General features: G+C 38.5%; 1 long non-coding RNA gene across 1 annotated transcript in view; it reads right to left on the minus strand.

Annotated features, from left to right (window-relative positions):
- The window catches only part of LOC122559595, a 49,315-nt gene extending 46,540 nt beyond the window's left edge, over nucleotides 1-2,775 (minus strand). Inside the window, exon 1 of the long non-coding RNA XR_006314477.1 lies at nucleotides 2,162-2,775. This is a non-coding gene — a long non-coding RNA (uncharacterized LOC122559595). The remainder of the gene's footprint in view (nucleotides 1-2,161) is intronic.
- Nucleotides 2,776-15,574: the final 12,799 nt, after the last annotated feature.

Consider the following 15,574-nt stretch of genomic DNA (forward strand, 5'->3'; position numbering starts at 1 on the left):
TCTTCTCAGTATTCTAGCTGCTGCTCAAGCTCTGAAACTGGAGGTTAAACTTATATAGCTGGTAACACTTCCTGCACATTGACTTTTCTAGATCTTGAGAATTGTCCATGAATTCTCGCATGCCACAGGATGAGCATTGCACTCGACTGTCCTACCATATCTGAACTTACACTTTTATATTTACTTACTGTACGTTCAACTCCTTTAACTCATTTTAATTTTACTCTTGTACTATTAACTAAAAACTGGAGATTAGTAGAATAGTACTGAAAATTCTTCAACTTTATTCACAAATCAGATCCCTCTCCCTCCTTTCTTTCCCTGTACTCATTCAGAAATTAATGTTTTTCAAAATTACTGGAATTGGAACACAGTCCCTATCAGTAGCTGCACAACATCCATTCAACTCAGACTGTTCAGTAATATTACTTTTAGACTCTTTTCTCATATCTGCAAACAGCTGATTCTTCCACTGAGGACTAGGCCTGAGAATGTGTTGCTGGAAAAACGCAGCAGGTCAGGCAGCATCCAGGGAATAGGAGAATCGACGTTTCGGGCATAAGCCCTTCTTCAGGAATCATTCCTGAAGAAGGGCTTATGCCCGAAACGTCGATTCTCCTACTCCCTGGATGCCGCCTGACCTGCTGCGTTTTTCCAGCAATACATTTTCAGCTCTGATCTCCAGCATCTGCAGACCTCACTTTCTCCTTGAGGACTAGGCCCACAAGCCAAGCTGACTGTTCTGACTCTCATTCCTGACTGCAGACTGTAACTATCCTGCTACCCCCACGTGCCTCCTCCCAAACAGACTAAGATCACCACAATGCAGAACATAGTTAGGCCACCCAGTGTTGATTGTAAGCCTGAGTCAGGCTGACCATTCCTGATCCTCCATCCTATCTGAACTAAAGTTCTTCAATTTCATCCCTTTTTACAATGATTCATATCAAATATATCACAAATGCTCATAACTTTCCTCTGGTTCATACAGTTCAGGATGTCTGATAACTCATCCTCCTTCATGTATTCCATGCACAGTCCAGATGAAAATAATCAGTGAAACAATGCAAACGTTTTTCATGAAACAAAACCAGTCCAGGCAACACGATGAATTCACAATGGTCCTAAGCATCTCTCCTGTTGCTGGAGATGATATGGCAATAACACTTGGACAGACATTGAATTATGAATTTCCCCTCTCACTGGAAACTCATCATAGTAACAATAGTGAGATTCCAGTACTATTTTTGTTTGATAATCAATCCCTTTGAATTGTTATGATGCATTGGGATACTGGGTCATAACTTGAGCCCAGTTATTCCCAAAGTCGGTTACATTTATGGTGTTTGGAGGATCTGGGACCATGCAAGAGTCTAAACTCCAGGTCCAGTCCATTCCAGATCCAGAGTCGTGCCATTTTCATTGAAAATTGTCATTCCCCTCACCTTTGAGAGTTACCTGGACCCTCCTGCACCACACAAGCATCTTGCTCCTCCTTCCACCACTTGGCCCAATGCAATTTTACTAACCATTAGTCCCCATAACCCAAATTATTTCCCAGTCTCTCCCAATCCCAAAATACATCGCCCTTAGTGTTCTGTTTCAACCTTTAAATGCCTTTTGTTAAATTATCTGTTGTTTTCCCACAGGTTGAACTTAAAATAGAGTGCTTTCTCCAGCTCCAACTTCTTTCTCATGTGTGAATTTATATCAGGAATAAAATTACCACTTATTCAACTAAACAAAATTCCATTATAATTACAACTTTGATCAGAACTTCCAACTCACGTTTATGATTTCAATCACTGATCCCTTTCGAGATAAATCAGAACTCCCAATGTAAAATTTACTTTCAACCTCAAAGTGCTATAAAAAAAAAATTTCAGGGAAAATTTAAAACATGCTCATCCACAAAAATCTTTATCCAATGCACATTCTCTCATTTTAGAAACACTCTCCACATTCGTCTAATTTTATCAACTCAAATATTTAATCCGACACATATTTAAAACAAAGGAACAAAAGAATAGAACTTAAATTCCGAGCTGTCATGTTCTTTATTCCTCAAAAAAAATCATTCAAGGCTGCTGTTAGAAGTCAGTGGTGAATTTTCACAGTAAACCATGCTAATTGAATTCAAAATTAAATCTAGAACACTTACAATATCAAACAGTGACTGGTCCGTCCAATTTTAATGGCAGCTGGCATGTCCTCAGATTTTCTTTCTGTCTATGTGAGCCTCTAATGCCCGTTATGGCAGTGATTTTTGGAACCAGAAATCAATGTCACGAGTGGTGTGCCTATGCCAATGGCCATGCAAGGAGCCTTGGAACAGCTGTGTGTGGGGGCAGCCATACAGCTTAGAGGGAATGTTGATTATAAGCCTGAGTCAGGTTGACTGATCCTGACTCCTCTTCTGACTGCTGTAAAGATTCTTCAGTTTCTTCATGTTTATATGATTCATATCAAACATATTACAAACACAGCAAACATTTTTTTTTGTTCTTATGGTACAGGATGTCTGATAGATAATTCTTCTTAGTATATTCCACACACAGTCCAGATGAGTATGATAGGTGAAACAGTGCAGTTCATTTCTGTGAAAAATAGTTTATAGACAACATGATCAGTTCACAATGTTTATAAGCATCTCTCCTGCTGTTTGAAGGTGACATTGTAGTAGCCTCTGAATTGTCCAAGGTTTGAATTATTCACTAAACTAAAAGCCGAAAATGTTGAAGAACCTCAGCAGGTCTGGCGGTATCTGTGGGGAGACAGAGAGAGAGACAGACAGAGAGACAGACAGAGAGAGAGAGACAGAGAGAGAGACAGAGAGAGAGACAGAGAGAGAGACAGAGAGAGAGACAGAGAGCGTTTTAAAGCTGGTATGAACATGCACCTCCCACACAGAACCAGATAACAGTTTGAGTGTGGTTTGACGGTTGGAGGTGTGAGAGGGGAGGTGCTTGTGACTCAACTGAGGCAATGCACAAACCAGGTATGGAGCAGAATATTCTCTTAGAGCCAGAAACTGTAGGAATCCTCCAGAATAGCGCACACCCAAGCCCCTCTTCACAAAGTGAAAGTAACATCTTGGCTTTTCTTTTAAACCAGTCAGTATAAATAGCTATAAGTGGGTGGAGCAAATTCAGCACATAGATTGCCCATTTGTACATCAAAATTGAGTTGCATCCTATTATGGACATCACAGATTTTAAATTACATATTACAAGTGGCCTCCCCACCTGGAACAGACAGGTCATCCAGACTTTCTTCTTAGGACTCTGCAGTAGATGGAGAGTCAGCGAAAATGAACCATAAATGACCTAATATATTTTTCACAGAAACCAGCTTTAAAAACCAGTGATTCAGTGCCATGAATCTTTTGCATTAAAATTACATGGCAAACAATAATGAAATTTGGAAAATATAGTTTACTAACTAATGCTTTAAAAAACAAAATGTTTGCTGAGCTGTTTTTAAAATAAATCTGCAAAATAAGTTGGACCAAAAGATCTGTTTCCGAGCAGTATAACTCTATGACTCGCCAACTTATCATTCAGAGACTGAATGTTGTAAAAATCTTGGGATATCAAAAATGTTATTTTGTTCTACATTGGGATCTCTGATAAGGTTGTTAGTTACGCAAACAAGGTTTATGCTAATCCAGATCTTATTAACACTATCGCTATTACAGTTGTAGTCATAAGAAGTCCTTCAAGTACAATACAACTGCAACAAAAAAAGTCATATTAAATGCTTCTAATCAAGGATCTGTTGTGTAGTACTGAAGGTTATATTGTTTTGGATAAATTAAGGTTTACGGTCAGTCGAGTACAGGATATTGGCCAATGAGCATGGAAGTATTGAAGGTTAGAAATGACAGACCATTTTGTGTACTCATACTGAACTGCTCAATTGCATTACCCAGGAACACCTCAGTATCACTGACATTCCTTGTTTGGCATAATGAGAACCACAGGATAAGAAAGGCACTAAATATACATGAGCAAAAGAATCCTGACCAGGATATCTATTAGAGAGCTTTATCCCCTATAGCCTTGCCCAAAGACCCTCAGATTTGGATTTTTTTCTGTAGGGTTCTGCAATCTGTGTCAACATATTGCTCCCTTTAGCTAGTAATTTACTTCACCAAAAATGTCATTTCACTGGCTGTCAACGTTTGCATCTTGCAGATTTATCTGAATATTTGTTTGTACACACAGGAGACAACTCTACTGGATTTCCCAGTTCTGTGTTCAGTCTACGTTTTAGCACACAATTGTATTCACCAACACAATTATCATTGTGTGCAGCTGGGATTGACTTAAGCAGAATTCTCAACCTTTCTGGCTAGACAGGATATCTAACTACCAAAGTTCTCTTCACATATATTGTCAGCAAAGTCAAAGCTAGAAAAAGTACCTGTTTGCTAACTTGGAAAATTTCATTGCATCAAAAAAATGAGCTCAAATTATCTAACAATAATTTCAACTGAAATGTAGTTCCCAACTAATTTGTAGCCTTAACAGAAAAGCATGTATAAGTAAATTAGTAAAATAATACACAAAATTATTCTTACACATCAAAACACATTGTAGTGACTGCTATGTAAACATTCCTGAAACTTAGCTCAAAAAATGTATTCAGTTAAGCTTAAGAACTGAGTCAAGAACTTGGTCTGGACAGCAAAACAAGTGGGATCTTCAGGTGAGCATTACAACTTAACTCTTTTCAAGGGAGATAGCTGCAAAATAGGACATTTTAATACATCAAGTCCATTTGTTTTGGACTTAACTGATTTCTCCAGGAAAAATTGCTCTTACATCTGACCCCAGCCAGGTCTTCTATAAACAGCCCTAATGCTTTCCAAAACCTGGGTTTTTCTAAGCTAAAATCAATCCTTGATTATTCTAAACAAGAAAGGAAACTTTTTGTGCTTTTCAAAGTTTCTTTCTCTCCAATCATAAAATGCAAACAAATTAAAAGCATCACTGCAGGAGGACCCCAGTCATTGCTATCTGACAAATTGTTTAAAACAATGACTGCAGAAAAAGTGATGTTATTAAACTACTTTACACACCAAGACCAAAATCACATACCACTCGTTCAAAATCCAAACATCAGCAGTTTTTGCTAGAATTATCTGAGAATACAGTGAGTTCTGGCATATTTTGATGGAACACTGCACTATATCTGCAGCAACTTCCTTTAAACTCTTAGAAGGCAGCCATTAGGTTCCAGTGACCTGTCAGCCTTTAGTCCCATTTGTTTATCAAATACTTCATCCCTCATGATGGAGACTGTTACTCAAAATTTCCTCCCATTAGCATCTTTTTTCTCTGATACCTTTGGAATATTTATAGTATCCTCCGCTGTGAAAATCAATACAAAATATTGTTTTCTCCTTTTTTTAGTTGTTGATTCCTAAACATATCCTAATCCCCTGGCCGACCATGTTTTTTGTGGCTTTCTATACCTTGGGTTTTGATTGGATACTCCCCTTAACCACCTTTGTTAACTATGGGTGATTCATTCTTCACATTGAGTCCTTCTTATTGACTAAAATAAGTTTTGATGAGTATCATGAAGTATCTGCTTAAATGTGAGCCACTGCTCACCTACAACCTTCCCTTTCGTCTATTTTCCGTGCTTTTTTAAGACAACTCTTTCTTTCTTACCTTTTGCAATTACATTTACTTAAGTTGAGGATATTGGCTTGAGATCTCAGTTGCTTATTAAATTTCTGATTATTCTTACCTTGTTACACATTATTAAATTTAAAATAGCCTGTTCCCAGATAGTTTGTGCAACATGCTGCTATAACAATCCCTGATTCTACAAATTTATCGTGCATGTTTCCCTTGCCCATCAGACTTGTTCAGTCAATATGCAGATAAAAAATATTCATGACAATTATAGACAATAGGTGCAGGAGTAGGCAATTCAGCCCTTCGAGCCTGCACCGCCATTCAATATAATCATGGCTGATCATTCCTAATCAATATCCTGTTCCTGCCTTATCTCCATAACCCTTGATTCCACTATCTTTGAGAGCTCTATCCAACTCCTTCTTAAATGAATCCAGAGAGTGGGCCTCCACTGCCCTCTGGGCATGAAGATTAATCAAGGGAGCATTTTTATGGCTTTTTAAATCTTTATCTGTTTCAAAAATGTAATTCAACAATGCCCCTTGTATGAAACTATGAATAGAGCGGCTCCATATGATATCCAAATTCTGTTTAACCTTTGGCTTTGACTTGCTTGAGGCCAATCGTACTTCCTGTCAAGGTGCCAAAGGGTGAATTAAATCATCAATTAAGGGCGAGCTGGAGGGAGCAGAACAACTTAGTTGATTCCGTTAGTGACAAGCACAGAAGGCAAAGCTCATCATTTTGTCCATGAAACAGCTCCAGCCGTTTGTGCACTAAGAATAATAAAATACTGCAATGTACAAAAGAGCGTTAAAAACCAGTAATTGGCTCTCAAGAGGTCAGGGACGAGCATGGGAAATAAAGCTGAACAGTTTTGGAATTAATTCATCTTCGATTATACAGTTCCCCAACACATTATTCTATTTACTCCAAGGCACCTTGAGTGGTGGTTAGGTGAACTTTTGGCTGAAAAACAAATGTCAAGTCTAATTGTGAGTTAAATAGTTAAGCATCCTCACCTCATTAATGCCAAAATTACTTTTGACCTTGATACATACTAATTGACGTTTGTGATTCTTTCCAGAATGGGAGAGAATTCTGCTTTCTGCACTGAGGGTGGAAATAAACATTTTCTGTCTGTGTTTCTGTTCTATTGTCAACTATTATAGTCATTGCATTTTATGCATATTTTTGCTTTCCGAATAATGTTTCAGCAACTTCCACTCCATGAAATAGATCCAACCTCTTGAGTGTATAATCTTGTATATTTTTAAACATGTAACTGAAGGTTGGTACCTAATGACCTTCTACTGATTAATAGTAAGAATCTGTCAAGAAATCCTAGATTTCAGATCAATATGTTTAAACTTTCGGACAGCATCCACATCCTGTGAACAAATCATTTAAAAACAAAATGAACAGTTCCCCTGTTTCAGCCCAATTTTCATCTTGCATTGGACATTCATTGTCCTCTTATTAAAGTTTGAAGTTTTGAGTCTGCAATTAGATTAGGCCTCTCCTTACCATCCTGACATCCTTTTTAATTAGTTTCTGCATATTCGTACATTCATTCCAGTGAATTATTTCATACTTCTCTCTGCAGAATTTATACACATAAACTTTAATCCTTACCTCATTTAATTTTTAATTTTTTTCCAGTCATGCTTACTTAGCTTATGCCTGCCTGTCTAGCTATACGTTTATTCTGCACTATCCTTTTTTTTAAATTGATGTGCTTATGCTTTATTGAGGTGTCGTTAAACAAACTGGCCAATTCATTTGTGTAAGTTTTCCTTCTTTAGAAGTTTCTGGTTATGAAATTGTGCATCTGGGTTCCAGTCTTCTGGTATTTAAGTTGCATGTCATATTGAATCTGTTCATTATGTGGTTGTTATTGTCCAAAGAAGCAAGCCATCCATTTCCTGTGTGTTGTCAAGGTCACAAACCATTAACAGGTCACGATAAGTATGGCCCCTATGGCTTTTATTAAGGTTTGCTCAAGACAGAGGATATACTGAGATTGAGTTGTTAGAGACTGTAAACATCATGTTAAATAACACACATAGCTTTATGACTCTAGTTCCAAACAACCAACATTACTTGAAATACATGATGTGGCAATATTAATGCGATATTTACATCAATTAAGCAAAATAAACTAAGAACACAGTGCTACAGAATAAAAAAATAATGTGTTGACCATAATTTGTTGCAGTAGTGGTGCCTTTAGCTGATCTTATTTATTCATTTTATACCGCCCTCTGAAAGAATGAACGATGCTTTGTTAAGGCGCAATTCCACTTACGTTTTCTTCACTTTCATGGAACAATTATGCTCAACGGTTTACACTGATGTGAAGCAATTACTTCACACTTCATGCACAGAATGTGCTTCCACTCATGCTTTAACATGTTACTTTACATCCCACTGACTATGAGCTGTTCGTCATCGGCTTGACCAACACAGGCAGGATGACCACTTTGTAGAGCACCTCCACTCTGTCCATAAGAATGACCCTGACCTTCCCATTGCTTGGAATTTCATTAAACCATCTTGACCGCATGCTAACATTTCTGCCCTAGACCTGCAATAATATTCCAAAAAAGCACAATACAGGCTCAATGACCAATATCTCATTTTCTGCATTTTAGAGCCTTGAGGTTTCAATATTGAATTCCACATTTTCAGAAACTGACCACATTCTCCATTTTTGTATTATGGTCACTATTTCCCAATGGCTCCTTCACTTCGAGGTCCCTGACCAATTCTGGTTCGTTACACAATACCAGATCCAGAATTGCCTTCTCCCTGGTCGGCTCCAGCACCAGCTGCTCTAAGAATCCATCTCTGAGGCACTCCACAAAGTCTCTTCTTGCATACCTCCATTACTTCATGATTTCTACTTTGCCCTACAGTGAGACCATTCTTTGGTATCCTATAGACTAATCCCAGTGACCTTTTCCCCTGCTATTCCTTATTTCCACCAAACTGATTCTACATTATGATCTATTGATATTATATCACGACTTACCACTGCACTGATATCCTCCTTTATTAACAAAATTACTTTTCTAGTTTAGTGTAATTTATTTTTCATAAGCCGGCAGCAACGTCTGGAATCAGACGTCAATGCAACAACATACCAATCAAGCATACATAAAAGCTTAGAGGTTGCACAGCTTAAAGGGATTGTTGCGTCTTATCCTTTGCGCATATTTTAACAAAATGTGGAATACCCAGCCCTGGTCACCACATCTCTATAATAGTGATCAAGTCACATTCTTGTGTTCCAATTCTGCCATCAACTCCTGTATTTAGTTACAACTGTTGCATGCATTCAGATAAAGAGCTTTAAGTTTTGACTTTTTTTTTTAAACACTAATGGTACTTATTCTGGTTCTAATTTCTACTGCAATCTTCTGTTTATATGTTCTGCCTCTTACTGCCACACTTTGATTTTTGCTCACCTCTTCAAATCCCTGTGCCTTTACTCGCTCATTCCTTTTTGATCTTTTAAACTTGCCTTGACTTGTACTCTCCTCCCCATTACTAAATTTAAATCTGTATTTGTAACCCGAGTTACATGACTGGCTCTGCTTCTCTCTGTATGCACCCTGGTTTCTTCCAGTCAGCCAATCAACGAATATATAAGCCCTATACTATGACCTTTTATTTTCTGGAATGACCTTTGATGTGTTATCTTATCAATTATATTCTGTAAATTCAAGTACAGTACATCAACAGGATCCCCTTAACCAACAGTGTATGTAAATCCTTCAAAGAACTACAATAAATTGGTTAAGTATGATTTCACTTTGACAGAATCATGCTGACTCTTCCCAATTATTTTGGAAATGTCCTGGAGAGTTGGAAAAATTATAACATGTTTACTCAAAAAGGGACAGAAACAACAAAAACAGAGCAGGTAACTATGGGCCAGTTAGCATCTGTTGTTGAATAAATATTAAAGTATACCATAAAAGGATTCAGTAGTAGAGCATTTAGAAATACAGAATATAATAAAGCAGAGTCAGCATGTCTTCATGAGGAGCAATCATGCCTGGCAAATTTATTCAAATCCCTTAAGGAGGTAACAAGCAGAAGAGATAAAACAGAAGCAGTAGATGTAATTCTGAAAGACATTTGCTAAGATACCACACATAAGGCTTCTCAATAGATAAAGCATGGTTTGGAGAGAGAATACTAGCAGAGGAAGAAGATTGGCTAATTTACAGAAGTCAATGTTGGGACAAGAGAAGGGAGGGAAAATTTTCAAGTTGGCTAACTAGTAGAGTGCCACAGGGATCAGTGATGGGGCCACAATTATTTACAATATATATTAATGACTTGGATGAGGGCAGTGAATGTGCTATCACTAGATTTGTGGATGGTACAAAATAAATGGGAAGGCATGAGGTGAGTCAAATATAAAGAGTCTACAGATAGCCATAGACAAGTTAGAGTCAAGAAAAAATTTGCAGATGGAATATAATCAGGGAAAATGTGATGTTATGCACTTTGGCAGGAACAATTAGCTTAATATCATTGCAATGTGAAAAGACTGCAGAAAGCTAGAGTGATTTCACCCTTGTTCACAAATCTCAAAAAAACTATCATCTAAACTCAACAAAGGAAGCAAATGGAATGATGGCCTTTATCACAAAGGGAAGGGAGTATAAAAATCATGAAGTTTTACTCAATAATACAAGGCATTAGTCAAATCGCATTTGGAATACCATGAATAGTTTTGGTCCTCTTGTCTAAGGAAAGATATACTAGCATTCGAGACAGTCCAGGAAAGAATCACCAGGTTGATTCCAGGTATGGAGGGATTTTATTATGAGGAGAGGTTGTGTAGGTTGGAACTGTACTCATTGGTGTTTTGAAGAATGAGAGACAACTTTATTAAAACATACAAGGTTCTTCGGGAATTGATCGGATTGATATAAAGAAATTGTTTCTTATGGGAGAGTCTAGGACTCTCATAAACCCTGAGTATAGGATTGTCCATTTAAGAAAGAGATGAGGATGAATTTCTTTTATAGAATCATAGAGTCATAGAGATATACAGCATGGAAACAGATCCTTTGGTTCAACTCATCTATGCCGACCAGATATCCCAACCCAATCTAGTCCCACTTGACAGCATCTGGCCCATATCCCTCCAAATCCTTCCTATTCATATACCCATCCAGATGCCTTTTAAATGTTACAATTGTACTAGCCTCCACCACTTCCTCTGGCAGTTCATTCCATACACGTACCACTCTGAGTGAAAATGTTGCCCTTTAGGTCTCTTTTATATCTTTCCCCCTTCACTCTCTAGTTCTGGATTCCCCTACCCCCAGAAAAAAGACTTTGTCTATTTATCGTATCCATGCCCCTCATGATTTTGTAAAGCTCTAGAAGGTCACCCCTCAGCCTCCGACACTCCAGGGAAAACAGCCCTAGCCCATTCAACCTCTCCCTATAGTTCAAATTCTCCAACCCTGGCAACATCCTTGTAAACTTTTTCTGAACCCTTTCAAGTTTCACAACATCTTTCCAATAGGAAGGAGACCAGAATTGCATGCAATATTCCAACAGTGGCTTAACCAATGTCCTGTACAGCTGCAACATGAACTCCTGTACTCTATACTCTGATCGATAAAGGAAAGCATACCAAACGCCTTCTTCACTATCCTATCACTCTACTAAGAGCCATTTTTGCTTCTTTGATCTACAGACCCAGAAAATAGCAAGGTCTTATTCCTCTACAAAACAATGCTCCAGGTTTTTGTCTGAGGGTAGTGAATTTGTGCAATTCTGCAAACACATTTGCTATACATTTTTACATTTCAAGCTTTTAGTTCCTCATATACTCTAATTTTCCCTCTTGAAGAAGTTTTCAGTTATTTTGCGCTGGCCTTTTTAGTTTGATAAGTCATTCTACCTACTACCTATCTTTGCACAGTCCAATGCTTTTTGCTCAAGGTTCATGCTTTCCCTAACTCCGTTGAACACTGATGAAGAATCTTCAGTTTGAGGGTCTTTCTAGTATGAATTCACTTATTCTGAAATATCCTCTTAAATGCCATTATTTCTCATTGATTCAATGTATTTGTTATTTCTTAATAATTGGTATTTCTTAAAAATTCGTTAATGGGATGAGGGCATTGCTGACTAGGCCAGCATTTATTACCCATCGCTAATTGCAGAGGACAGTTGCGAGTCAACCACATTGCTATGACTCTGGAGTCACATGCAGGCTAGACCAGGTAAGGATGGCAGATTTCCTTCCCTAAAAGGACATTAGCGAAGCAAATGGGTATGCCAGTTAACTTCAGCGAAATTAGCTTCCATGCTGATATAGTTGCCCTTATGAGGTTTAAAATACTAGTCTTAGACCCAGTCTTCTCCCTTTCAAACTGGAAGTCAAATAAATTCATATTATGTTCGCTGCTAGCTAGGGAAGTCTTAACTCTCCATGTCATTAATGGATCCTGACAGATTGACCTGCATGGATTTTTAAAAATTGGTTAGAGATGGACGAAGTCTTGAAATTCTGGTAATTCACCACTATGCTTTATCTATTCTTTCCCTATTCGTCACCTGCCTTAGCTGACTTGTGCAGCTAAGTTCCTGATGAAGGGCTTATGCCCAAAACATCGATTTTCTTGCTCCTCGGATGCTGCCTGACCGGCTGTGCTTTTCCAGCAGCACTCTAATCTTGACAATAAACTGAATTGGTCTAGCCAGATAAATACAATGGTGACAAGAACAGGTCAAATGCGAGGAATTCTGCAGTGAATAATTCACCTTCTAACTTCGCAAAACCTGTCACTCCTTTACAAGGCACAAGTCAGGATTTTGTTGGAATACTCACCTTTTTTTTGGATTAGTGCAGTTCTGAAGAAAGTTAACACCATCAGGTGTCAAGATTGGCACCACATCCACAGACATTCAGTCCCTCTAAGATTTGTAGCTCATGTTGACGTTCTGGATGTAGGCCTGCTCGCTGAGCTGGAAAGGTCATGTTCAGACGTTTCGTCACCATACTTGGTAACATCTTCAGTGAGCCTCCGGATGAAGCTTAGCTGATGATTCCTGCTTTCTATTTATACATTTGAGTTTCTTTGGGCTGGTAATGTCATTTCCTGTGGTGACTGCCAGACTACTCAGACCCCTTGGCATCATGGTAGCCAAACCCACCAACACATTAAAACAGCAGCTAATGAACTTGAAAGATCTTATACAGACAAGCAAAACTAATGTCATTTGCAAAATATCATGCAAGGATTGTAACAAACACTACATTGGACAAACAGGAAGAAAACTAGCCACCAGGATACATGATCAACTAGCCACAAAACGACATGACCCTCTTTTGCAATATCCTTACATACAGATGAGGAAAGACACCACTTCAACTAGGACAACACATCCATCCTAGGACAAACCAACAGAGACATCCACAAGAATTCCTAGAAGCATGGCATTCCAACCGGAACTCTATCAACAAACACACTGACTTGGACCCGATTTACCACTCCCTGAGAAGAAGAACAGGAAATGACATCACAATGGGAAATGACATCACTAACCCAAAGAAACCCAAACATATGTATACAAAGCAGAAATCATCAACAATGCTTTGTTTGGAGGTTCACTGAAGATGTTACCTAGTATGGTGACAAAACGTCTGAACATGAACCTTCCAGCTCAGCGAACAAACCTACATCGGGATTCAGTCCCTCCACCACCAATCTTCAGCAGCTGCAAAAGAGACACTGCAGAAATTCACCAAGACTCCTTAGAGATCAATTTGCAAAACTATAACCACTTCAATGCAAAAAGACAAGAGCAGCAAATACAAAACACTACCGCTGCAATTTTCCTTTCAAGCCACCCACCATCCTGACTTGCAAATATACTGCTCTTCCTTCAGTATTGCTAAGTTGAAATCCTGGAATTCCCTCTGTAACAGCATGGCAGTTGTACCTGTATCAAATGAACTGCAGGGAGTTCAAGAAAGCAGCTCGCTATTACCTTCTCAAGGACAACTAGATGGGCAATAAATACTGGCCCAGTCAATGAAGCCCACATCCCATTAATGAATAAAAACAAGAATGCAGTATACCTATATCAACTCAACAAATACGTGCCAGCCATTTGCTTAGCGATCTCTCAGGGTAATGTCTTACCCAATCAGAGTTAACCTGCCTGGTTTAAAACTGACAGATAGTGTCATCATAGCTGGCACATTCTGCATGGTAACTCCTCTACCAATCAGAGTCCATTTGTTAACCAATCAGCATTTCCTTCTCATACATATAGAAGTTAGTTTCCCCTTAAATTAGTCCTCTTCTCAATTGTCTTCATAATTACAAGATGAAAGCCTCAACAAAACATGGCTGTTTACAGCAATACAAAAGCGTTATTACAGAGTAAATAATTTGGATCTGGGATGCATTGCCTGAGAGTCTGGTAGAGGAACATTCTGGTGGAGGAAAATTCAATTGAGGAATTGAGATTGAGAGCAAACTGGATAATTATTTGAAAATATTTGCAGGCTTCCAGGGAAATTGCAGGGAATGGAACGAGGAGCGTTGCTATTGCAGAGGGTTGGCATGGATATGATGGAAAGAATGGTCCCTTCTGCTGTACTTAATTTATGTTTCAGTATAAATTGGAGCCTCAATGTTTGGGCCACCAAATGTTTTTAATCAGTTAATCAGTTTGCATATGTACCAACAATCATTGTATTTCACAGTAATCCATTCTGCATGAAAATATTAAGAAAACTGACAACTACTATTTCCTTCTCTTTTTAATGTGTATACTTTTCTTTATTTAATACTTTCTCCCCAGTTTGTTGCTATGTAATAATAAATCCTCCATCTCCGACAACTAAGCCTAATTTACTTAGCACCCACCTTCCTGTTGTGTAATTCAAGCAATTAGTCACGAAAGAATTGAGCTAGCGAAGTTAACACAGAACTATTTAATGTAACAGAATTAGCAAGAGTGCATTTCTCACATAATGATCATATCCTATCCCTCAGATGGCATGCTTTGTTGAGAGTCTCTTGCAGCGATAAATGTGCAGAAAGATTTGAGTGCTCTCTGTTACTGATTCTCAGAAAGTCACAATCTCCTGTTGAACCACTTCCATTAAAATCTGCAGTTTGAGAGTGAAAATATCTGAAAAGCAAGGAGATACAATCTTCTATTGAAGAACTAGATCCTGTAAAAGTCAAATAGATTAAAGCATATTGAAAGATAATTTCATCAAATAAACATATCAGGATGTTGAAGTTAATGATAGTTCGTTCCATTAAGTGGAGTATTAATGAGCCCAATGGCTGCCTTAATTGATAATCCGATAGATTGTGGATGTGTGGTAGTGTAATGATTTGGAGTCATAGAGACATACAGCACGGAAACAAACCCTTCGGATCCAACCCGTCCATGCCAACTAGATATCCCAACCCAATCTAGACCCACCTGCCAGCACCCAGCCCATAACCCTCCAAGTCCTTCCTATTCATATACCCATCCAAATGTCTCTTAAATGTTGCAATTGTACCAGTCTCCAACACTTTCTCGGGAAGCTCATTCCATACATGTACCACCCACTGCGTGAAAACATTGCCCCTTGGGTCTCTTTTATATCTTTCCCCTCTCACCCTAAACCCATGCCCTCTAGTTATGGACTCCCTGACCCCAGGGAAAAGACTTTGTCTATTTATCCTATCCATGCCTTAATAATTTTGTAAACCTCTATAACGTCACCCCTCAGCCTCCGACACTCCAGGGAAAATGGGCCTAGCCCATTCAGCCTCTCCGTATAGCTCAAATCCTCCAACCCTGGCAACATCTTTGTAAGTCTTTCCGGAACCCTTTCAAGTTTCACAACATCTTTCCGATAGGAGACCAGA

Source organism: Chiloscyllium plagiosum, chromosome 19 (assembly GCF_004010195.1).
Source record: "Chiloscyllium plagiosum isolate BGI_BamShark_2017 chromosome 19, ASM401019v2, whole genome shotgun sequence".
Lineage (NCBI taxonomy): Eukaryota > Metazoa > Chordata > Chondrichthyes > Orectolobiformes > Hemiscylliidae > Chiloscyllium > Chiloscyllium plagiosum.